This window comes from Lolium rigidum, unplaced genomic scaffold, assembly GCF_022539505.1.
Source record: "Lolium rigidum isolate FL_2022 unplaced genomic scaffold, APGP_CSIRO_Lrig_0.1 contig_52229_1, whole genome shotgun sequence".
NCBI classification, from domain to species: Eukaryota; Viridiplantae; Streptophyta; class Magnoliopsida; order Poales; family Poaceae; genus Lolium; species Lolium rigidum.
The window spans coordinates 1-26,729 of record NW_025900866.1 but is presented as its reverse complement, the minus strand read 5'-3'; the positions used below and the strand labels follow the sequence as shown (position 1 = coordinate 26,729).

General features: G+C 46.9%; 1 long non-coding RNA gene across 1 annotated transcript; it reads left to right on the top strand.

The window, feature by feature from the left end:
- The first annotated feature begins 12,502 nt into the window (after positions 1 to 12,502).
- Positions 12,503 to 16,212, top strand: LOC124681689. Its single transcript, XR_006995996.1, has 2 exons — positions 12,503 to 12,616; positions 15,816 to 16,212. It is a non-coding gene; the product is annotated as an uncharacterized LOC124681689 (long non-coding RNA).
- Positions 16,213 to 26,729: the final 10,517 nt, after the last annotated feature.

Genomic DNA, 26,729 nt, shown 5'->3' with positions numbered 1-26,729 from the left:
TTCAAACCATTGAGAAAACGAGTCATTGTCATCTCAAGGGACTCACGGACACGACCACGCTGCATGAGCATCTCCATCTCCATGTAATATTCATCAACAGTCTTCACACCTTGTCTCAATAGGGTCAACTTATCAAATATATTGCACACATAATTAGTGGGCACAAAATGATCATTCATTGCCGCCTTCATTGCATTCCATGCGATAATAGGCGGTTCACCATCTTCTTCGCGAGCACTAACAAATCTATCCCACCAACGCAATGCATAACCATCAAATTCAGAAGATCTTCAGTGTAATTATGTAGGCGCCATAAATTCTCAATTTTCAGCTCCCAAGTGAGATATTCTTCAACATCAGCACCTCCTTCAAACTTGGGTATGGAGAACTTAGGCTTACCCAATCCATCTTCTTTCTCAAACCCACGACCTGGACGTCGGAGTTCAGCATACCCACGAGGGCGATTACCACGTGGTGCACCACGATTAGCATTAGGTGCGTCATCTTGAAGCTCAGGATTTTCTTCATCTTCTTCTTATTGTTGTTGGGTCAAATTCTCAACAGCTAGTCGCAAATCTTGAAGACTGCGCTGGATATCTGTCATTTGATCTTTCATTGTAGTGACGGTCGCACTAGTGGCGTCCAGCTTCTGGGAGATCCCTTGGACCGTTCCCCTAAGCGCATCATCCTGAGTGCGGAATTCACGTCGCATCTCATTACGAAGAGCCTCATACTCCCTCCATGTCATTAGATCAGCAGCATCCTTGTTTTCCTGGTTAACAATTTTGGCATCACTAGCAGACATGGTTAGTAGGTTAGTGCACTAAATAAAAAATATATGGTGGTACTCTCACAACTCACTCAAAACTGATAAGAAAAGGAAATCTTACCGCTCAAAGTGAATTAGTATTGCTTACCACTTGTAGTAACAACTAGTGCACGGATGTAGCGAAGCGAATATCAAGGGTATAAGAACAAATCACATGGCAAAGCAGGATATATGTGGGGCTGTAGGTGGGCTACCTATTTGCACCAATAACAAGCTCTAGCGCTGACCGTAGACAACCAATGATACTCACACAATGCGATAAATGTGGCAATGCAACTATATGTAGGAAAGGTTGCAATGCACTAGAGAGACGCTAGCAAAGCTCAACGAGACAGGCACAAGATTACTCAACTACGGGTGCAGTAAAGTAAACTTAGGCCTTCACTTGATTCTTCTAGCACTTCACTTTTTCTTTTTCGATTTTTTTCTTTTTGTATAACACGCAGCTATGTAGCTCTTTTTTGCTTCTTTTCTATTTTCTATTTTTTTTAATATTTGACACAACTCCTTGATAACACGGCCAACAGAAATTGCAAAGAACCAATAACCTAACGAGCAGCCTGTCGAGCGGTAAAACTAGTCTCTTCTGGGAAAGTTCTTAGTCACTTATATCGAAAGGTTGTGTCTATGGTTGGAAACAAGCACACTGTACGCTATGTGGACTCGGAGTAACAAAAACTGACACTAGATGATAGTGGAAACTCAAACCCTAACAATACTAGATGAAAGAAAAATATACGCAAAAACAACTACGAAAAGCAACTAAAACTCGAAATTAGTCCAATCTAAGGCTATGGCAAACCCTAACCCTATTTTTTTTGGCTTTTTCTGGATAGAAAACACTCACAACTCAACTATGGGGCAGATTGTGGATGGCTTACCGAGGAAACACTGAAATCTGATACCAAGATGATAAGGGGTGGCCTGATCTTCTCAGTAAGCAATGGTGGTGATGATGATCACGGGGTGATTGCAGCGGAGGTAACTTGATGAAGTGGATGATAACTTGTATGACGCAACGAGATCTCTCGATTGGTCCCTGTCGCCAATGCAACAGCTCTCAACCCTGCAAGATATTCGCAACTCCACACACTTGCGCACGTAGCCGCCGACCACGAAGCGGTAAGTTGCAACCTTCTAATTCACAATGGAACAACAGATTACACAAGACTTTCAGATCTACACCAAATGAAACAATATGATGTAGGGGGTTCAATAGTTTTGCAGAGCAAACAACTAAGAACTAGGGTTTATCTTAAACGTGGTCTAAAGCAAGTTTGGGGGCGTCCTGGGCACTTATATAGGCGTCCAGGACGACCTCAGGTCGAAAAAGTACGAAAATAACCGACCCAGAATAGATCTGGTCGAGACAGAATCGGACACGGCCGGTCTGGGGGCCGGTCGACCGGGCCTGGGACCGGGCTGGCCGGTTCAAACCAGGCTAGGGACTAGGTGCTGACCGGGCGTGGGACGTGTCGCACAGTAACCCGCCCGGTTGGCATCAGCCGGACGTCCGGTTGGCGCCGGGTGGGATCCGGCGTGCCGCCCGGTTGAACCGGGCCATGGACCGGGCGCGCCGGCGTGGCGGCCGGTCTGACCGGGTGCTGAGCCGGCCTGGACTTTGGCTTCTCCTCTCGCGCATGCCCCCCGCTCCTCCCTCGCGCGTCCATGGGATATCTTCATGTCCAGCTCCATGTCCAGCTTCACGTCCATCTTCACGTCCAGCTGCTCCTCTCCAACTCGTGCGATGCTTGTCTCCTCTTCATACCTGATTATACATAAGTAACAGGACTTAGGCAGTATAAAGTTCTCATCAATCAAAGTATCTTTTAGGAACAAGTTCACCCGTTGTTTAAGTAGCTTCGCACGAGCCCTTGTAATAGGTCCAATCCGAACTTCATTGGACTTGAGCTTCACAGCAGCTTCATCTTCATTTGGTAATGACGGAGGTAGTAGTGTGGTAGGGATGTCCTCATCAGGAAGTGTCCTGAACTCATATAATGGAAAGGACGAATGAAACAAAAATCTGCGGTGGAGGCCTTGGACGGAACAGACGAAACCACGGAAACGATTTGTACTTTATTATTAGGTATAGATATAGATTATAGATAAGGATGTTAAGTGTGTGTCAACTGAAAAAAGCACACCTTCTGTATCTCCCACGAGCCGAAGTTCATGGTACTCCTGTCGACAATGATGTTTGAGCTGAATGAAATTGTAGGAGTTAATGTAGGAATAATGGTAAAAGATAAAATTTTATTGCTCTACTCAAAAAGTATACTTCTACCAAATATTAATGATTATGTGTCAAGAGGAGTTGTGAATGATGGTAACCTTTATGCTCATATCTATCATATGAACAATCATGAAGTTGCTGCAATTCATGTACTCCACTTGTAGAGCAACCAAGGAAGATTCATGGAGGAGAGAGATTTATTCGATATGGATCCGACCGCCTTATTATTCGTCGGGGAGAGAAAAGCTGAAAGCAGACCTACTACTAAGAGAAGCCAGACCCCCTCCCACTCGTCGCCGGCCACCATGGCCGTTGGCGATCAGGGAGAGAGAGGCCGGCGAGGAAGTCAAGAGAGGAAAATCTCAAGCCGAGCACGTCTCCACATGGGTATTCTCGAGAGGATGAGAGGAGTCTGTTGATACCTCCCTTTGGGTAAGTGAGGCTAACTCAAGGATTGGTGGATGAAGTTGTTTTTTGCCACCGTTTACTTTGCTCTTTTATCTTTCGCCCTCTTCCAAGCTTATGTACAATGACATTTTTGCCCACATGGATACTCTGATACAGATAGAATCGAATAAGGGAGGCAACTCCTCTTCTCCAAACACGATCTCCCCTTGGCAGCGATCCCGAGCGCGAAGCCGCGAACCCGGCCGAGCCCATCGTGTACCCCGTCGTTTGAGCCTCCTAGAGGCTGCGCCGGTTGAGGTGTTGGCGCGGAGTAGCGGGCCTCAAAAGGGCACATCGAGGCAACCTGCGCCCGCGGTAGCGCGGCGAAGTCAAGATGGGCGAGTTCTCTCGTTCTTTTCGGCAAGGACTCTGTGGGGTACTCATGTTGTGCCGTCACCTTCTCCAAGACCACCACCGCTTAGTTCTTCCTCCCTGTCTCCCCTTGATTCCCCTCTCCTCCCACTCATACCGCCGCTCGTCGTCCTCGTTGGCTCGTCGGCCTGCCTTTGTGAAAAGAGAAGTAGATACCGTGGGGTAATTTAGTCTTTTGTTTTTAGTCTTGTCCTCGAAACAAAAGAAAATAACTTAGAATAATTCGAAAGGGCAAAAGATAAAAGACCAAAGTAAACGGTGGCAAAAAATCAATCACAAAGTAAACATGGGGAAATAGTAGAAAGTTCCAAGTTAATGAGGGCAAAAGGTAAAATTCCTTGATTTCCTCCCGTCCAAGAACCACCTCGTTCAGTTCCGCCTCATGGAGGTTCAGGCTCCTCAGGAGCTCCTGAACGTCGACATCCTTCTTCCCCTGCCCGCCCCTCGCTTTGGAACTTTCAGCCATAGCGATCGATCCACACCAGTCTGTGCCGCGCTAGGAAACCGCCGCCAACCCTAATCTCCCAAGGCCGGGTAGTCGGGCAAGCCGACCCCTTGATCAGCCCGAGTCGACAGGGAGGCAAAGAGGATCCCCGCGCCGGGGAACAGCCGGAGAAAGGAACTAAGGCGGTGATCGCCGCCGAATCGCCTAACCCTAGAGAGAAACCCTAGGTCCTCCTTTCCTTACACCTAATCTGGTGGGTCATACTAACTTCTTTTACTACGTGTGGGTCACCTCTATCGTGTCGGATGGCGGAATCGGGCCGTGCTTTTTCGTGGAGTGAGGCATGCGAGGCCTCGTCCGGCCCGGCACGAAAAAATCGTGCCCACCTGGGCTGTGCGTACCTGGGCCGTGCCGGGCCGGGCCGATGCCACCATTAGATGTGCGAGTGGATGAAACGTAAAATAGGACAGACATCCTTTTCTCCGTTCACCCAACTGCGCCTCTCATTTTCTGTCAACCAAAAGCAAAAGGGATTTCTAGTTTCGTGCCCCTGGTTCGTTAGTTGTACTCAGTTTTCCCCAGCCTCTTAACTTTTCCTCAGTTTTCCCCTCCCTCTAGTTTGAAACCCCTTCCAGAGGCTCGGACGGGAGGGTTGCCGTCTGTTCGGAGGCCTTCCGTTACCGGTGACGGCTAGGGAGCCGCGGTGGTTTTGACTTGACCGTTGCTTTCGAAATGTGTTGACTATTGACCGGAAGAGCCGACCCAAAGCTTTCCCCTCCGTCCAAGACCGGAGGAGCTCACACACCGCCCCTCCGCCGCCACGCCATCCTCGCCCACCTACCTTATGGCGTCGTCCGCCGCCGAGCCGGCCCCGCCCCCACCACCACCCCCGGGCTCCGCCCCCACCGGATCGGGATCTACCCCTGTCCTCTTTGTAATTCCGTCCGGTGTGCGGACTATTCCCGCCAGCCGTGGAGAAGATTGGGAATCGGAGGGATCTAACGCATGGATTCCATCTGGGTAAGCATCGTCTGCCTATCCCATGTGAATTAACAGTAGGCAGTTTTTGAGCGCCAATCGTTGTTGCTCAACTAACTCCGTTGCTTTTCGAATAGGATGGATCCAGCGCTGGCTTTTCGGCTGGTGGTTAGGCTGGATTCTAGCTTTACGCGTGATTCTAAACGCTGTAAGACTGGGTTTAACTTCCGTGCGGTGGTTGCAACCACCATCTCGTTAACGGATTTCAAAGCTAACATCTACGATAACTACACCTGGAGCTCTCTCGATGCAGTTCATTTCGAATATTTCAACAGCTCGGAGGGAAGATTTGTTCCACTAATTTCCGAAGACGATCTGGGATTTCTTTTTGCTTTGAATGCTTCTTGCCGGCCAGGCATCATCTGGTGCTGGGGCATCATCAGGTGGTCGGGCATCATGTCTCTCTACTGCTGCTGCCTCTGCTAATAGTGTGCGCCGTGGCGCTCCTTGTAGGTCCACAGCAGCACCATCTGTCCCCGGTGCTAGTGGTAGCCAGATCGTTCGTACGGTCGATGTGGAGGACGATGCGGACATTGAGGATCAGCCTCCTCAAGATGATGAGGATGAGTTGATGTTTCCCGAATTGGTAGATCGATGCGATAAGCGGGCAATGGAGGATCAATACATGGAAGATATGGCTTTTGGTGCCGGATTTGATGACACCGATGATGAAGAGAAGAATGAGAATGATGACAGCCTCGTTTTAGCCGATTACGAAGGTGAAGACTTGCCAACAATTGAGTGGAACAGGAGAAACCCCAGCTTGTAGAAGGCACCGTGTTTCAAACGATGATGGACTCGCCGTAATGCAATTACTACATATCACATTCTCACTAAGAATAATTTCGAGGTTATTAAAAGTGAGCCGGGTAGGTTCACAATTAAATGCCCATACCCAAGGTGTAGGTTTAGGCTGCATGCATCCACAATGCGCGAAGTAGCTTGGTTCGGGTACTACGCCAACCGGTTGTGTATTTAGATCACGGTGTAAAATTTGTTATCTATTATCGACATCCCTTATCATTATGTTTCGGATAAAGAAGAATAATGAGATCCATAGGTGTCCACCTCTAGGGGAGAGCCGAGCTGAAAACAAAGCTAGCGAAGACTAGGTGGTTGGCGGATGTAATCCTAGATTGGCTGAGAGAAGATCCTTCACTTGGTCCAACAAGCACTCGTAAAAAGGTGGTTGAGAAGTATAAAATGAAGGTACCTTACATGAGAATGTTCTATGCAAAGGAAATGGCTCTTGACAAGATCAATGGTCCATGGAATGAAAGCTTTCGAGTTGCTTTACACTTTCAAAGCTGAAGTGGAGATGGCTAGTCCAGAGCAGTGTTGTAGCGATAGACAAGCATACGAGTTCCCTACAAATTGAAAAGCGGGAAGGTAATGCACAAGGAATGTTTCAGAAGGGCTTTTGTTTGTTTCAAAGCTTGCTTGGAAAGGCTTTTTGGACGGTTGCGTGGCCTTATTTGGCCGTGGATGCATCAGCTCTTCATGGCAGGTTTAAAGGACAGCTAGTTGTCTGCTCATCTGCGAGTTGATGGACATAATTGGATGTTCCCTGTTGCTTATGGGGTTTTGGAGGTTGAGTCACGGGAAAGTTGGACTTGGTTTCTGCAGAATTTGCGCGACCTTATAGGTCATCCAACAGGACTTGTTATCCACACGTGACGCTTGCAAAGGTTTGGAGACTGCGGTAGAAGCGAGTATTCCCTGGAGTGGAGCATAGGGAATGTATGCGACACTTGGTACAGAATTTTACAAAGAAATTCAAGGGTAAAGTTTTTACCGACAACCTATGGCCGACTTCATACACATGCGGCTCTAGGAAGCATCTGTTTCATTTGGATGTGTTGTATAAACAAAAACTCAGGGTGAAGGAGTACTTGGATGAACATCATGGTAGGGTGTGGTCAAGAAGCCAATTCAATGAAATTTGCAAGGTAGACTATGTAACAAGTAACCTTGCGGAGAGTTTCAATTCAAAGGTCAAGTCATTAAAAGGGCTTATGCTCTGTGGCAAATATTTGATAAGATTAGGCGGATGATCATGATAAAGATCGATCGCGTCAAAGAATTGCATCCACAAATTATGTTGGCCATCTCATGCTCCCGTCTTTGATTAAGTCTTTGCATGCCAGGGCAAAACAATTGAGGATGCGAAGTGCGTCGAGAAAAGGAATGGAGGTCGAGGTAACCTACACTGACAAAGAAAACAGGCAGTGGAGGTATCCAGTGAGTTTGGTTGATAGGACATGCCATTGTAGGGGATGGCAGATCCGTGGGATACCTTGCATACACGCATTGTTTTTCATGAGTGTTATAGGGGGTAAAGATGGTGAAGTTGATCGGTATGTGTCGAGTACTTCTCTGTTGCCAAATTTAGGGCTGCATATGCTATGAATGTTCCTACCTTGTTGGGAAAAGACCAATGGATGAAAGTCGATCCGAGGCTTCAAACTCGTACTCTCCGAGTATTGACTAGACCGGCAGGTAGGCCGAGGAAGAATAGGATCGGAGCTAGTGCGAGAGGGTGGTGCACCGATTCGAAAACGTAAGTGCAAACGTTGTGGAATCCCCGGACACATTGCTAGGCTTTGTAAAAATGGAGTTGACCCGAGCTTTTGGAATGGAAGATCAGAGCGGGAGCGAAAATGCGAGAGGAGAATGAAGCGGCAATTCAACTTGAGATTGAAGCAGCGGTTCAACATGATGTGATTGAAGCGGCAAATGCGAGAGGAGATTGAAGCGACGAGTTCAACATGAGGAGATTGAAGCAGCAAATGCGGAGGAGATTGAAGCGAGCAGTTCAACATGAGGAGATTGAACCGATGGATCGAGAGCGGGGGGAACAGATGGATGTAGAGTCTGCTTGAACCATTGGATGGAGAGCAGAGGGAAAAGATGGATATAGAATGGCTTCAACCGATGAGTCTAGAGGAGAGGGAACAGTATAGTCGAGAATGCCACGAAAGTGGTAAGGCCATGATACAAGCTAACTTCGAAGAGTGCATGGCAGAAGAAAAAGCACAAGCTTTGCAGAAGAAGAAGAACAAGAAAGAGGGCAAAAGGAAGGTAGACACCGGTAATATCCCTGGTTAGGGTTACCCGGAGTAAGGTGGTGGCCCGGCGAGTCACACCGGGAGCAAGAGAAAGATTTTATTCCGAACAACTAATTTGAATTTGTATGAACAATTTGTATTGGGGTTCCCTTTGTATTGGCGATCCCTTTGTGTTGAACAATTTGTATTGGGGATGCCTTTGTGTTGAACAATTTGAATTTGTATGAACAATTTGTATTGTGGTTCCCTTTGTATTGGGGATCCCTTTGTGTTGAACAATTTGAATTTGTATGAACAATTTGTATGCCACATTTAAGCCACATTTATCATTTTAGGGTTTTAGGGTTTTAGGGTTTTAGGGTTTTAGGGTTTTAGGGTTTTAGGGTTTTAGGGTTTTAGGGTTCAATTCAAAATAATTCAAAACATGGTGGAACCTTCCCATGGAGCCTTATTATGTTACCTACAACCTAGAGAAATAATAATGGAAAAGGAAATATAGAGATATGAAGTTTTTATGCCAAAAGCTTCAAAACCACTTCCTAGTCCATGAGCTACTAGATATGAAGATGCAGGGCTTTCTGCTCAATACACCTCACAAATACCCACTATGCTTACAAACTTTGTCCAAATGAGTCCAAATTCGTCACACTTGTGTATCTTTGAGTTGCAAACAATATCTAGTCGGCCAAAATGTAATATATTGTTCAAATAACACAATTTTACAATTTTTATGCCAAAAGCTTCAATTTCCCTTAGTCCGTTTATTATTTGGGTGCCCCTGTTTTACTTAGTGTTACTCGGCTTTCCCCCTCCGGGCCCACTTGTTTTACTCGGTCATACTCGGTTTTGCCCTTCCGATAAACATTTCCTCACTTTTCCCCCTCTTAGTTCTACTCGGTTTTCCTAACTTGTACTCACCGGCTGATCTCCGATTGGTCGAGATGTATGTCACACGGATCTTGGTTAGTTGAAAGCTCAACGAATGCTTGCACCGTTCGATCATTTATGATCGGACGGCCTGTATCTCTCTCTCTACCACGATGGACGCATACGGAGACAAGAGCGAGCACATACCTACCAACCCCGGCGGTCGCATATTCCGGTCGCATCCTCCTCTCTCGTATTTCCTCTCTTACTACGGCGGTCGCGGCGGCGCGGATCTAACCATGCGTGCGGCGGCGTGCGGCGGCGCGGATCTAACCGTGCGTGCGGCGGCGTGCGGCGGCGCGGATCTAACCGTGCGTGCGGCGGCGCGGATCTAACCGTGCGTGCGTCGGCGTGCGGCGGCGCGGATCTAACCGTGCGTGCGGCGGCGTGCATCTAACCGTGCGTGCGCCGTGGATCTAAGAGTGCCGGTGAGGATCTAACCGTCGAAAATAGTTGAAATGTCTCTCTCTCGTCTCACTTTCGATTCTATTCTCAGATCTGTTGAATGATGAAGAACACCAAGACGGCGGCCGTGCCGATCGGTGGTCATCGATGCCACGAACATTGAAGCCATCGCCTACAACATCGCTTCGACGGCGCAGACCCGGCCTTCAATGTCGGAGCCTCGTTGATGTCTCACTTCCGGTGCCGAGAGTGCGAATCGATGCCAAGACGATTGAAGCCATCATCTACAACCGCGCTGCAAAGTCGCCGATCCAGCCCTCCGCAGATCCGTCGGCGATGAAGAACACCAAGACAGCGGCGGTTCCGACACTCGGTCATCGATGCCACGAACATTGAAGCCATCGCCGATAACATCGCTTCAACGTTTGATGGCGCAGATGACCACCCTCAGCCGCCCGTCGTCCCGGCCTTTCTTGCCCATCGGCTGCGCGACCGTGTTCGACGCCGCAAATTGGGATAAATTATTATAAATTTGTATTTTTCAATTTCCAAATGGGATAAAATTGTTCGAACTACTACCTCCGTCTCAAAAAAAGCTTCTTCACGTTCTTGATGTGTCCATGTACATCCGTATGTATGATTTGAATTCTATCCCAACTTGATTGGGAAGATATTGATATGTATTTGATCCGGAGGCTGGTACATGCTTTCACTTTTGGGATCCCTTGCTAAAATTATCGTGCACATTACTTAGCACAAGTAGGAAATTGTACACCGAAATACGAGTGCTTAGAGCCACAACAAAATACGGTGGTTAGAGCCATCTACTCGAATAACAATTCTATACTAAATCGTCTACCGTAACCACATAACCTGCTAGGACAGGGATGACACCTAATAAAACTGCACGGATGAATCTACTTTTCTCCTCTCCCATCACTTTTAGTTCATGTTCTAGATTTTCTACCACTTGATCAAATACGGCAAGATCTGTCTCAACTCTCAACTTCTCCTTGCGAATAAGCTCTGAATTCTTCTTTTCTTCATCCACAATACGCTTCAGCTCGAATATCATCGGGTTTTTACGGGCCAATTCATCACCTAAATTGGCCACCTTCTCCTCCAAATCCATCCTCCGGCTACACAACCGGGTTGATTCATCTTGGTATGCAATGTACCATGGATCATCGGCTTGCCCGGCTAACTCGTAACAATAATGGAAAAAGAACAACCGAAATCACCCCAACAGGCCATGGCGGAACTTCAAATTCAACGGTAGTACAGAGAGCTGAAGCTATATACCCGCACTTCCGACGAGGTAGGAGAAGTAGAACGTGGCCACGACATGATCGAATCCCCACCCTCGCCGGTGTACCCGCTACGACGAGACATTGAGGACTATTTCGTACACTGCAAACTCCAATAAATTACGGGAACCGAATCGATTAGGGGCGGGGGAGGCGCGAAGCGGAGGTCTACCAATTGGTGCGCGGAACAAATCCCGGTCGTCGTGGGCGGCGGATCCGCTTGCGGCGGACTTTCCTGCGGTGGGTACAATGCGTGCGGACGAAACAAGTCGCTGGAGCCGTGGTTGACGTGCGGCGCCGCGAGCTCGTCCGACGCCGCCGGGGACGAGCCGGCGGCGCGACGAGGCGCCGGCGCGCCGCCGGCGATGGCCGCTCCGTCCGACGGTGGGAACGAGCCGCCGGCGGTTCTCCGGTCTAGCTTAAGAATAATTAATTAGCGAACTTGTTGCTTCTCTCTATGATATTCTCTAAAGACATATATCGAGCGGCAAGATATGATTTTTTCTCTCTAAATAAATAGACGACACCACTCGGTCATTGGTCGCAGCGGCCCACGGAGCGGCAATATATGAGTTTCTCTAAATAAATAGACGACCCCATCGGTCATTGGCTGCGCGGCCCTACGGAGCGGCAATATATGTCTTTTCTCGAAAAATAGACTACCCCACCGGGTCATTGGCTGCGGAGGCCCCACGGAGCGGCAATATATGAGTTTCTCTAAATAAATAGACGACTCCACCTGGTCATTGGTCGCGCGGCCCACGGAGCGGCAATATATGTCTTTTCTCGAAAAATAGACGACCCCACCGGGTCATTGGTTGCGGAGGCCCCACGGAGCGGCAATATATGAGTTTCCCTAAATAAATAGACGACCCCACCGGTCATTGGTCGCGCGCGGCCACGGAGCGGCAATATATGTCTTTTCTCGAAAAATATACGACCCCACTGGTCATTGGCTGCGGCAGCCCTATAGAGCGGCCCCATTTGTCATTGGCAGCACCGCGTATAAAATCATGAAATAAAATGGCCCACACGTCGGCGATAGATGGATGGGCTGCTCCGACGTGTCTCTCGACCCTACCCGTCGGCGACGAGACGGTCGGGGAGGAGCTGCCCTCGTGCAGCCCCACCCGGTCAGACTAACGGTCAAGGCCTTCGACCCGACGGCTACCGGCCGTTCCAGCGACTTGTGCGTGTTTCAAACTAGAGGAGGGAAAAGCGAGGAAAAACTAAGGACCGTAGAAAACTGAGTACAACTAACGAACCAGTGGCACGAAACTAGAAATCCCAAAGCAAAAAAGAAGAAAAGAAAACTTCGTCTCATCTGTAGGGACAGAAGGGAAGGGAAGGGGATCCAGAGAGCGAGAGAGCCACCGTGTTCTAGGGTTTTCTCGCGCGGCGATGGTGATGGCGGCGGCGATGGCGGCGGCCAGGGCGGCGGCCAGGACACCCGTCAGCGCGGCGACGAGGATCGTGCAGCGGAGGCTCGGCACCTCATCCACCGGCAGGAAGGACGACGCCGACAACGTCGACATCATCAACGTATACCCCCCGCGCCTCCTCCTCCCTCCCCCCTCTAGCGCGACTTATGGCTGCAAGATGATTATTCCGGCGACGCGAATCCGTCTTTGAAACTTCGGTTACTTCAGCCTGTGTAGGGCTTGCGTTTTTGATGTTTAGGCTCGAGTTTCGTCCTCCATGAACCGTCTGCTCGTGGTGACCTTCCAGGATGCGTGGAAAGTTCCATCGGGTTGCATAGTTGGTATGTCGAAGATGGATTGCTGTTTGATTGTGTAAAAACCCTAGTAACAATACCCTTATTTGGGAGTTTGACTGTACCCTTGGCAGCAAACCAGGCACACCCTGTAGATCCGTCTCTGATCTGATGTTCACTTCTTCCATTGTTAATCTAGGGCAATTTTTCGCTGGTAGACTTGGATTTAGTGCACCATTAGGCGAGGCTTCTACACTACTTGTTTTGTACTTCCGTGTGTCTGTTTGTGCGCATGCTGCATGCTCAAATGTTACCTTTAATTTCATTATGGTGTAACACAACTAGCAAACAGTCACTTGATTGTGGTAATTTTCTGTATGTTACTAGCGGTTGGCTTTAGCATTCCGATAGGTTTCATGATCTTGTTTGATTGGTTCACGGGCTCTGTGAGCAGTAGAGAATGTCTTGTGGAGTATTTTTGATTTTCTACTCCTGGGTGCTATTTCGGTGAAGCTATTTGCTGCTTTGTTTCAAGCCAGCAAAGTAGTTTCCCAAAAATGGAATATACTTAGGGTAATGTTTCTACTTCCTTGTTCAGGTAACTACTGAATGTAACACGGGAATGTGGTCAGCTAGTTCAATCTGTAAACTGCTTGTCCTGTCACATACGGATACTATTGTAGTTGTCAGATTAGAAATTTCTAAAGGAAATTTTGGTGTTCCTGGTCTTCAGATATTCTTTTAAAGGAGTGATCTTCAATATTGCTCTCATTATTTTTGTACATCTAGTACTTAAAATGGTGCCTTAACTGTTCTAAGTGCTGTAGTGTGCAACTGTGTAGCTTGGTGTGAAACTGTGATCCTTCATGGGCTTGGTTTGCCAGACATAGTTTGATTGTATGTCTAATGTCAAAATCTCAAATAGTGCTTCCCTTGTGCCGGACTTTGTCCAGGAATGTTGATTTTTCCATTGATAAAAGAAACGCGTTTTGACTCTCACGGTCAAAGATAACTTGTACTTCTGCTGTTTAAAATTATGCTGCTTGAACCTTCCAAATAGTTTGGTATTCCTCTGCAACCAATTACTTGCATCTAGTATATGATAGCGTCAAGATTTGCTTTCAGTTTAGTTCTAGTTAGTTTAAGCTTACTCTGCTATGGCCAATTAGATGGCCGTATTATTCTCATGTTCCTCATTGTTCCTGTTGACATGGCTCTTTTGAATATTTCCACTGAGTAGTGAGTACTGAGTACGATACACTTGTAGGGTAACTGTGAGTTTTGTTCTGCTTGTCCTGCTCCGTGGTAATTAATCTATAAATACAGTTATGTCCATACCAACGACGTGATTCGGTAGTTACAATAGGCTTGAAATATGTCCCAATGATATATGATCTTGTTTCTTTCGGTTTCATCAATGATTTAGTTCCATTATCAGCGTGTTTTTCTTGATTAACACATCTGTAGATTGAAAACAATATCAATATTTTTTTGTTTGCTTCCTTGATCTGTTAGTTATATCCGGGGCTGGTCCTTGAGATTTTTGGGGCCCAGGGCGAAGCTAATGCCCAGTGCCCTTGATATAAATATCAGTATATAGCAGTTATATTTACATGTTAAATGCTACCTTGTCTGGTTTCAGCTAAGACTTATTGATGGACAGTTAATCTACTCAGTTCATCCATTTTCTTTTCTCACACACTTATTAGATGATGTGGCCGTGCTGAAATTTAAAGAGACAATTAGTAAAAAAGCTAGCGCAAAGCTCCAAAGACACTGGATCATCATGGCAAAATTGCATACTCCCTTCGTCCACAACTAAGTTTATTTCTAGCCTTTGTCCTAACTCAATTTAATAATTTTTTACCAACTTTACAGGGAAGCATAGCAACATTTATGACACTAAATTAGTATCACTAGTTTCATTTTAAAATGTAGTTTCATAATATTTTGATTTGATGTCATATATGTTGCTACATTTATTTTTGAAATTGGTCTTTAAAAGTTTGACTTAGTCCAAAGCCTAGATTGTACACTTATTTGAGGACGTAGTGGGTAGGGTTTAGACAGATCAGAGTCTTAGGATACTGCACAGAGCTACAAAGACACTTAGGATACTGCTGTGACTTCTATATTCAGCTAAGACTTAACATAATCTTGTGGTAATATGGTCACTTAGTTCACTCTGTCGTGGTAATACGTTTTGGGAGTTCAATTGATTTCCCAAATGTCTATATTTAGGATAGAGGTAGTACTATAGTTCTCAGACTTGTAACATCTCAAGGACATTCAAGTGCTTCCGGTCTTCAGTTATTCTTTTTAAGGATGGTTCTTCAATATTGCTTTCCTTATTTTTACAGATCTGATGGCACCTTAAGTGTTCCAAGTTATGTAGTGTCTAACTGTGTAGTATGCTGTCAAACTAGGATGCTTCATACACCTTCTTTTCCAAACTTAATTTGATTGTATGTTACACTGTTGAAAAATCTCAAATAGAGCTTCCATTCTTCCAAACTTTGTCCAGGAATTGTGATTAAATTTGTTTTGACAGTTGCTATAAAATTTACCTTTGTACTTTTGCCGTTATATTTTTTTTGCTGGTTGAACCTTCCAAACAGTTCTGTATTTTTCTGCAACCATTTACTGGTATCTAGTGTATCATAGTGCAAATCAAGATTGTTTTTGGTTTACTTGTTAGTTTATGCGTACACACGTATGGCCTTTTGCATAGATTTATCAGTCATAAAACCTTCAGGATGACATGTGCTCATATTAGTTGTTGTCGCTGGGTGTGTATGCCTATATCTGAATGTCATGCTCCCCTTTGTTCCTGCTCAATATTTCCAGAGTAACTGCTGTGTGGTAACTTGATTATCTCATTTGTAGAGTAGGGACAGTATCGATAATGTTTTTTTGTTGTAATACTTGTAGTGTTTCTGTAGTTGTTAGTTGATGAGTGGTAAATATTTGTATTATTATAGAGTTGTCTCTTGTTTTATCTTTTTTTCCCTTTTTCTAATGTTTCAGCAAGCAATTACATTGGCAAAGAGTAGTGATGGAAAGAAGGTGGTGAACAGCATTCTGATCACACTTGGAATCACTTCTTTCGTTCATTGGACTGTGTCGACACTTACAGCTCACGCTGAAAATGAAACTGGTGAGAAGGTGATACAGCAAGATGAGTCCAATAAAGCATTTCAATTTGGGATCGAAAAGGAGCCGCTGCAGCTGGATACCAAACTCTGAATCATTCTCGGATGAGAAGGTTGCCGCTCAGTCATCAGCATGGTCGCCTTGAGAACAACAAAACATATAATTTGTACTAGCAGTTCGGTGCCTGGTGGTGTTGGAACCGCATATAATTCCCAGGATGAGAACATGTTTATTATATTTCTCTCTGTTAATTCAAACTTCGGTTACTCTATGCCTATTTATCTCGTGTTGGCTGTACTAGTAGCTTACACTTTGGTTGTTGTAGAGCCTATGCACTCACGGTGCATCAAACTGAGTTATTTTTGCATGATTAAGTTGGCAACCACTTGACCCACGTCCTAGGCTGCATATTCCGCAAAGGTCTGGAATTCCAAGGAGGAAGGAGGGTCGAGGGCTCAAGGCTCGGGTGCTTGGCTAGGAGATAAAAGCGCTGCTGCCGGAGATGATCAACGTCCGCAGCCACCATGATGTTGAGATGGCCGATTCGAGACAGGTGCCATGGCCGGATCGGTACCGGTGGCGGCCGATTCGAGGCAGGGACAGCGGGATCTGCACTGCAGGTGTCCGAATCGAGGTTAAAGAAGGTTGGATCGACACCGGCGGTGGCCGAATCGAGGTTGGATGAGTGGAGTCCGGTCGGGGGTGCACGGGGACGACCTTGGTCGCGAGAAGTTGCAGAGAAGACCGCTGACCAGGAGATGCTATCTCTATGCGGGCACAAACGGAAGCCGCCTAAACATGATCAGTGTTCCAGGAGATGCTATCTCTATGCAGGCATAAACGGAAGCCGCCTAAACATGATCAGTGTTCGTGACCTGCCGCAGATGTCCTGTATTTAATTGCAGGTATATGCAAAAATACATGGGCCCCGCATGATGTCCCACTTGCAGCACGTACAAAAGCTGATGTGGTGGCTCCTGTATCGTTGTGGTTTTATCGTGTGGTTTTATCGGGAGAAGAGGTGTAGGCTACAGGAAATACTCTTCCATTCGGAAAAATCTAAAAATATATTTACTATTAAGGTGAAAGATGCGGTAGTGTCACACTTCACACAAATTACAGGCTAAATACCATCCCACACATATCAATTGCCCGGAAAAAACTCTCACATTAAGTAGATCACGGCTGAGGTGAAACGCACACCTTTTTTTTCTGTCATGGGACCATACAACAAGAAACTTCATAATACTTTTTCTAACAAAATCAAGAGACGAAGGTTATCCGTCTTTCCCACTGGCCAGCCGCAATTTCGCTGTCCAATCCATATCTGAACAAACGTGTACCATGACCGAGGATAAGCAATGGAAGAGGATATGGCGGAGCAACAACATCTCAAACCAGGGTGCCTAGAGGGTGCACAACAGTTTTTGAACTTTTTAGGGGGTGCATGTGTGGTGAAAAAATACTATTTTGCAAAGGATTTTTTCTAGGGGTATCCTGTGCAGCCCTTAAGATACTTGTAGATTCGCCGAGTGGAAGAGGATGTCCTCCAAAGCTAATCACGAGTAGCTTGTGGAGTAGAACTGCCTAGGCTGAGGAAGAGGAAGAGGATGGGCGACTCCGCCTCCACGGAGGTGCCTGAGGAGGTGGTCCCGTGGGAGGCTTCCTCTATCGTAGCCACAACCACAGATAGCAGCCCTCACATCAGACTACATCGCATGGTGAGGAAGAGGAAGATTGAGGCGATGCCACTGCCACAAAGGCGCCAGAGGAGATGGCCGCGCGGGAGGCTTCCACGGCTACCGCTGATTCAGCCACATCCAGCAAGATCGAGAAAACAAAGGAATTCATCTGCTCCAGTGGGTTCAGGATCTACAAAGATGACTACAACTTCATCGACGGTCTTATGGATCAGATGGCAACGTAGGATGTAGTCAACTCCTCGTCCTCCACACGCTCCGGCACCTCCACCTTCTCTGACCAGGTCCTCGTGCCAAGGTGGCAGGGTACGTTAGAGCTCACCCCTCCTTTAATTCATCGGTTCTCTCTATTTGAGCACGCTCGCTCGGTAGACTAGTCTAAAAAATATTGGGGGGGGGGGTGCGGTGACCCATCATACCACTACATTTTGTAGTATACAAGTCGTTGATATGACATTCATAAAGGGGCTTCTTCACAAATATCACATCCCTCAGAGTGGTACAACAGAAACATTGCAGGTCATAACACTCCACATATTATTACAAACAAGGTTCTTAACAACTTGGTATTCTTGCAGGTCCGATGAGAACACCCTAAGATCTTACTTAAGTTTCATTACAACTTCGAATCAAAAGTAGACATGACGAGCTCACCAACTTATTTAAGTAAGTCACTACGCTGCTCGGCTCTGATATGTCTACGGTAGGTCTTTACTCCTCCGCCTTTGTGCCATCTGCTCCGTAGACTATTCTATAGCCCACGCCCTTAGCTCCTCCGGAAAGATCTAGTTCCTCGTAGAACAACTCATACTCCCTTCTGGTGCTCCGGTGTAGGCCTCCTCTTCGGTGTCACAATATAGCAAGGTGTCGAAAGAAAGTAAGTACAGAGGTTGACGTGGGCATAACCCTTCGGGTACTCGACATTGCCATACCCGGTGCAAACTATGAAGATGGACCAGACACAAGGACTCAACAAGCTGGACCTGCAAGCGTTAACAACTTGGACTACAAGGAAAGAAGACTTCAACACGAATCCTACTAGGACTCTTGTAAACCCTAACTTGGCTGATATATAAAGCCAGGCAGGGGCACCCTTAGGGGACAGATAATCGAAACATAAAAAATAGAGGCGACACGCGTAGACATCGCAACCCGTGAACTAGAACTAGACTAGATACAACTACTCCGCCTATGGTGGCCCCCTCGTATCCATATATTCATATACTGATCGGATTGCTAGCAGGACGTAGCGATCCTCCACCGCGAGGACGTGAACCCGAGTACGTCGTGTACCGCTCGCTCCCGGAACTTCCATCGTCACCTTTTCTAAAACCCAAGCCCCTCATGGTGGGCATTGCCGAGGAAACCGCCTCGTCAATTGGCGCCGTCTGTGGGAATAGCGACGCTAGATTTTCTCATCTGGGCGGGATCTTTCGTCATCAACAAATGTTCGTCCAAGTTCATCATCGACAACGTCATCCGGCGGTGATCGGAAATTTGCACGTAAGGAGCGAATTCGGCAAGGCGCCGTCCAACCATGTTCTAGAGCCAAACAGTCAAGACGAGAATCCTAGAGCCAAACGGTCAAGACGAGAAATCCTAGAGTCAGCGGAAGTTACTAGGAAGTTACAAGTACATGCACTAGCTCCGCACAGAAAAGGCAGCCTAGAAATCAGGCCGTGTGTTAAAGCTAAGTTTCCTTGTCCACTTTCCTTTGATTTAATTACCAATGAAGCAGCTACCTCGTATATGCTCGGTCTACATTTAGTAGATTTTGGCTGATCCTTTTTTCCCTTCTAATCTATCACACTATGACACTACGTTATCTTATTATCATTGATGTATACTCGGTACAACGCACTCTGAGGGGAAAAGCAATTAGGACCCGATACGTGAAGTCGGGCATTCAACCTAACGAACCTCAGGTTCCGAAGGAGTTTTTCCCCTAGCGTAAAAACTAGGGTTTCGTCCTCCGGCGATTCTCGCCGAGAGTCTTTCGGGGTTCATATCAAGCAGACGTCTCCCTCCCTTCGGGCTCTCGGTGGAGGAGAAGACGGATCAAGTGATCGAAAGCTGGATGGAAAGAAGACGTTGACGATCTTCTCGGCAGATTGAATCGCATGAGGAGGATGAAGAAGGGTTTGTGGGAGGATGAAGCGCCTGATCCACAGCGACGAGGGCTGTGGCCGGCGGTCGCGAAGGTCCACACGACGAGGGGGCTTAGCCCCTAGCGCCCTATACGCCGATATGAGATCGGCGTGGGAGTCCCGGCAAAGAGGTAATCCTGGAGGAAACTTGAAGATAATCTGTCTCTCTCCACCCTAGGTTGCTTGGCAGATTGGGATGTAGGCAATGAATATGGGGCCTTGGCTATTCCGTAATAATTTTGCTTTGATAATGGAAGAATATGATGGATTCCAAAATCCTAGGACCATTGTTCTTAATAAAATCACAGTCTAGGTGCGAGTACTCCAACTCCCGGACAACTATCTAAAGGAACCGTGATTCAGAGGTATGTGCAGACCGGTGGGTGATGTTAGAGGTCCAGATTACTCTACCTGTAGGGTTTATTGGTGAATTTGCTAGAGTAAGGGTCAAGATTGATGTTGGAAAAAAGTTGTCCAGATTTGTGTCGAGTAACGAAAGATAAGAAGAAAGACCGGTACCAATTGAAATATGAGAAACTACCTATATTCTGTGGTGCCTGTGGTATTCTAGGGCATTGGTACAAAGAGTGCGGGACATGCGAACATGATGAAGCTAAACTGGAGTGGGGTGATTTTATGTTGGCAGATGGTGGTCGTGGTCGCAGTAGAGGTTGGAGTGGAGGAAGAGATGCACATGGAGGTAGAGGATGGGGCAGTGGCCGTGACTCTCGATGTAGTGGCGAACAACACCAGACGAGGAAGGGGGCGCTCTACTCAAAATGGCACAGGAGAACCTCCATATCGCATGGGCACTCGAGGCTCAACGTGATGATGAAGAGATGGCTGATGTGATCAATGCAAGGAAGAGAGATGCACTGGTGCGGGTGAATAGTGAAGGTCCGGCGATCTTGGGAAAACAAGTGTCGTTGCAGGAATTATAAACCAAATTGAGCCGGGGAAGGAGCTGTTATTGGTGCTTAAGGCGTGCGCGTAGAAAATTCAACCACTAAACGGACACTGAACCTGCAGTGTGATGGTATAAATCAACGAAAGTTATCGCGTCCGGCCTCTGGTTCGGAGGCTGTCCGGGAGCAATGAAAATCTTAAGTTACAACGGCCGTGGGTTCTGAAAACTACGGCTGTTACGTGCGCTTGTGAAAATTCAGAGCGTCGGAATGCGGATATTATATTTCTTATGGAGACACATCTGGAGGAGTGGCCAGCAGAGTGTATGAAAAAGAAGACTAAACATGGATTATAAGGAAATTGTGGGGAGTGATGGAAGGAAGGGTGGCCTGTTACTTATGTGGAAGAAAGAGGTGGTTATGACTCGCGGTATAAATATAGAAAATTATATTGATATTTATATTGGAGTAGGACGAGGATAACATCCTGAGGTTTACAGGATTTTATGGTGAACCTAGCTGGGCAAAGAAAGACCTATCTTGGGATCTGTCTTAGAGAGCTGAAAAGGTGTTACATCAATGCCCTGGGTGGTGATGGGAGATTTTAATGAGATTCTCTATTCTTTTGAGAAGGAAGGAGGAAGGACCAGACCCAATAATTTTTTGCTTGCCTTTCAGAGGCTTTAATTTGATTCTGGGCTTTTCGACCTAGGGTACGAGGGGATAAGTTCACTTGGCATAGAGGAGGTATAGTGAACGCCCGGATAGGGCAGTAACATGTGATGTTTGGAAACAAAATTCCTCGATGCTACTGTTGAAAATCTTGAATATAGCGAGTCCTATCACATGCCTATCCTTTGGCAACTTGGAGAGGTGCAAGAACAGAGACACAGGGCCGCTGATGCTTCCGCTTTGAGGCTAGATGGTTGAAGGAGAAAAGAACTTCCGAGAAGTAGTCAAGGATGCATGGGATTCATCAACTGCACCTCCGGTAAACAATGGTTTAGCTGGGAGGTCGGCTCTAGTTCATGAGAGTTTACACAAATGGGATCGGATGATCCTCAAGAAACCTCAAAGAAAAATTAATTCGATTAGAAAAGAAGTGGAAGAAATTACTCGAAGTGAGAGTTGCAGCATGAGAATATTGCCGGGGAGAAAGAGTTGGTATGCGAATTGGAAAAGCTTGTTAGAGCAAGAAGAAATTTATCGGGCTCAACGTAGCGAGTGAATCATGGCTATAATGGGAGATAGAAATACAGGTTTTTTCATAAATCGGCAACCGTAGGCGGGTTAAAAATAGAATCGTAAGGCTTAGTGATTCGAATGGGAATATTTATGAGGGGAAGGAGCAACTAATCCGATGATATATGAATACTTTGCGGTGATTATTTGCTCACAGAGGTTGCCAAACCAGACCCGGCCCTATTGGATAAAGTGGTACCCTGTGGTTACTACCGAGATGAATGAAAATTTATAAAGGCCATATATCGTGCAGAGAGGTAAAGAAAGCTTTATTCTCTATTGGAGATATGAAGGCACCAGGAGGAGATGGTTTACATGCACTCTTCTTTAAGAAATGTTGGCACGTCCTAGGGAGAGTCCGACAATGGAGGTTTTGGAGGCAATTAACCACACAATCTATACCAACATTAGGATATGGAATGACACTGGCCATTGTTCTAATACCAAAGGCAGAGACTCGCGAGAATATATCTCAGTATAGACCCACCGAGCCTTGTAATGTTCTTTACAGGTTACTTCCAAAATGATAGCGTGCTGACTGAAACTGATTTTGGATGAAGTTATTTCTCAAGTTCGGAGTGCTTTTGTACCGGGTCGCCTCATAACTGGATTAATATTCTTTTGGCCTATGAATGTATGCATAAATAAAGAACAAAAGATGGGCGGCAGAGGGCTCGTGTGCAGGAAATTGACATGCACAAGGCTTATGATGAGTGTTGAATGGGTTTTCTTGGACCGAATGCTTACAAGGCTTGGTTTTGACAGAGGGGTTGTGGATCCGTTATTGGCCTCGTGTAAACTCGGTAAATATAGAGCGAGGTACAATGATCGGAGACGGAAGAATTTATTCCCACTAGGGGCCTCCGCCAAGGGGATCCCCTTTCACCTTACTTATTCCTTATTTGGCGGCAGAGGAGCCTGCCTAGTGCTTTTGGCTCATAGGAGAGGGTGAGGTTTGTGGCATTGAAGGTATACGGGTGTGCAAATGCACCGTCGGCTTCCCATTTATTATTTGTCATGATTCTCAATCACGTTGAAGGCAAATCTTAACTAATGCAACCTCATTGAGACAAGTTCGGATCAATCATCCGTGCAAGTTCCGGGCAATTGGTGAGTGAAGCAAAGTGTAGTATTTTCTTTAGTCCTACTGTGGAGGTGGATGTGAGCTCGTATTTGCCAAGAGTTGAATATTATGACAGTAGCTATATCGAGAAGTATCTTGGGCTTCCCGCTATGGTGGGGCTAAGATCGTATCGATAGCTTTTATCTATTTATTGGAAAGAATTATTGAGAGATTGAAGGGATGGAAGGAGCGCTTCCTGTCTATGGGAGGCAAGGAGATTGTTGAAGGCAATAATTCAGGCTATTCCTGTGTTTGCAATGGGGATATTCAAAATACCAAAAAACTATGCAAGGACATTAATGATGCTGAACTGGCTGGGTTTTGGTGGGGAGATACAGAAGAACATAGGAGGATGCACTGGTTTGCCCAGTGGAAAATGTGTATTTCAAAAACATGGGAGGTATAGGCTTTCGAGATCTTCACTCATTCAATCTTGCCATGTTAGCAAAGCAAGTTGGAGGCGTTGCATCAAGACCAGATTCTTTAGTGCAAGGGTGCTCAAGGACAAATACTACCCAAATACTAACCTTTTATATGCGGGTCCAAAGAATGGTTCATCTCATCCGGCAAAGCATTGTGGTGGGGCTACAAACTTTTAAAAGGGGTCATATATGGAGAATTGGTACGTGGGGAAAGTGTGGAATATCCGGGAGGATCACTGGATCCCATCAAGCTCGACAAGGAAAGGTACACAAGAAGGGGACATATTCCGTTGGAGGACAGCTAATGAGCTTATTGATCCGGCTACTAACAGTTGGGATGAGGAGCTTGTAGAGATCTATATTCTGCCAGCAGGTTGATGTGGAAAGAATACCGAGATCCCACTCGCCGGCAAGATAGGTCGGATGATTTTGTGGCTCTGACATAACACAAAGAGCTTGTTTTAGCGGTTCGCTCTTGCTTATTATATTCAGTGGGAGCATCTGTTTGGACATTAAGGACAAGAAGAAGAGATATGGTCAGTGGCTCCTGCCAAATGAACTCAAGTATGGGCATACTCGTGTGGAAAGTCAACATCTCCAGCGAGGCAGAAATTTTTTCTTTGGAAGGCTGCTGCTTGCATGGTGTTCTCCCCGGAATGGCTATTTTGGTCGGGAGGCATATAAAGGTGTCTCCTACAATGTCCAATATGTAAGAGTGGCCTCGAGGATATTGGCCATATTCTGCTTTGGATGCTTAAGAGCAAAAGAGGTATCTGGAGTGAATTGGGGCTCTGATGGATGACATACAACATGCACTTCTTGAGTTGATCGATCAAGTCCCGTTGTCCTCAGAGCGCATTCTTCTGCATCTACCCAGTAGAGATGCCCCTAACCTTGAGCTGGGTGTCATTACATGAATTAACAGCCATGGGAGGATGGCACATTTGGTGGCAAACGTAAGAGAGCGAAGTGAAGGGTGCGAGGGTCAGCCCTCCAAAGAACTCAGTCTTTTGCTATAAAAGGCTCTCACCGCAAATTTTGGAGCTAGGCCGGGGGAAAGGCAACAAAGGAGTTCAAGTGGGTGAAACCAATGAAGGACGAAACTCGTGACTGAATACCGACAAGCATCTCCATCTTATGCGATAGGGTCGGGGGCCGTCGGCGGAGTTCGAGAAACGAAAAGGTGCGAGGTTATGGCGGCTACTATTGTACCTCGAATAATATGACCAGCTCCGGCGCAGCGCAGGCAAATGCCGGTCCTTAAGGGTTTTAAACTTCTCGAGAGACTGGGGTCGTGTACTTCCCGCGAAATAGGAACGGACTCCCTGTGACATTGTCCAAGAATGCACCCGTGAAGTGGAGATTAATTGCCCCTATGTCGCTATTTTAGGCCGAATGTTTCCGCATAGGCGAGTGCAGGATATGACGGAGCCTCGAGTATACACTCTGTCATAGGAAAGCAACTCATGTGGCCCATGAGTTGGTGCAAAGTATGCGTATAGATCAAATTGAGAATCTGCTTTTGGGAGGGTGATAGTCCAAGCTTTATTTTCCTTTGCTGCAATGAATGATGTGACTATGTTCACAACAATGAATAACAGCATTTCTTTGTTGAGCAGGGCAGCAAGCCTCCCGTGACGCACTCTTTCTCTTCCGTGGCACCGAAGGGGGCCGGAAGGCTTTCAATGAGGCGGCTTGCCGACCTTAATATATATGTGATTTTCGAAAAAAAAAAAACCTCAGAGTCTCCGAAGACCGGCCACATGGCTAAATCTGCTATTCACGTGGGGGCCGAGTTCAGCAGGATGAAAACAGTTGTTTGAATTGAGTCTGCTTCATGCCATGGATCATGTCCGAAGCGAAGATAGCACACGCCTGGATATAGTCTTGCATGAAGAAACGACATTGCATGAAAAGAGCCTCAATTCGGCGCGCAGAACAATGACCGGTGCTTAACAACGTCCGCCCGGCAACGTTGGGGGACACCCTAAGAATCATGACTCTTCGTGACGGGTCTCTTCCTGATGATACTGAAACAAAAATCTCTACCCTGGACGACCGCGCCCGCCATCGCCCAACCGGCATGTGCCTCTGGAGGCTCGCCCTCGCCGCGGGACCCGACATTACGGGACCCGGGAGAGCACTCGGATGCTCACCCGCCGCGGATCGGCCATATCAATCGCTGGCCCTCTTCATCGCGCCGGTCATCGGCCAGGTGCCGCGGGACCAGCATCAACTTCTTCCCGCTAAACGCCCCTCCACCTCGTCAGAAAATACTGAGGTGTGCTACATTTCAACTAAAATTACTACTCGCAAAATTCTATTTTCGCACAAATATTTTTTTGGTCCACACTATTATTTGGTGCACAGTTTTTTTTGCGCTTGTAACATGACCGCAGATCGGAACAAGATTCGACTCGCTTCACCGCGCATTTCACCGCTTCATGACGCTGCGCTCGCATTTGTTGCATCAAGGATTTCACGAGATTCGGGAGTCTCAAGCCCGTCAACCCCCCCCGGCTTGGCTGCGACGCCCGCCACCTGCACTCGCTCGCCTATCTTGGACCCAAATATATGCATATTCAACTTCTCGGGAGCTCTCGCTCGCCGCGGACCCGACGTTACGGCCTCGATATATTCGGGTGCTCTCAATCTTCCGCTCTCTTCCATCAACTAGCTTGCCCAGTCATGAAACTATTCTGCCAGGCGCCCGCCGCATGGGACTATCTCTTGGTGGCGCTAACTGTTTCGCATCGCGCCGCTGCTCGCCTGGATTTATCTTTGAATTCATTGAGTGCCGGAATTCAGCAAGAAGATGTGAAGACCACTACTCCTATCGTGGGAGCGCCGGCCCGCCGGAACCCGAAGGAGATAGGAAGACCTCAAGTTTTGAAGAAATCGGCAGCACTCCGGGACACCCGAACTACACTCGTCAGAACCCTCGTTGTTCGCATATTACAACGAACATCGGTGCGATGAAAAACACGCCCAGCAGATTGCACTCTAAAAAGCCTCGAAACCACGAAGAGCCATGATGCAAAACTCAACTGGCGGACGTTGCTCTTTTCCTTTGCCATAGATGCCTCGAAGAGTGCCGCGTACAGCAAGGACCATGACAAAGCCTCCTGAGAATTGCTGAGTGCTATGATGCAAAATCGGTCCGGGACCGTAGTTTTCTTCCTTTGCTATAGATGTCCTCAAAGAGTGCCGCACATAGCATTACGGACTGCGAAACAACGGGGGACCTTG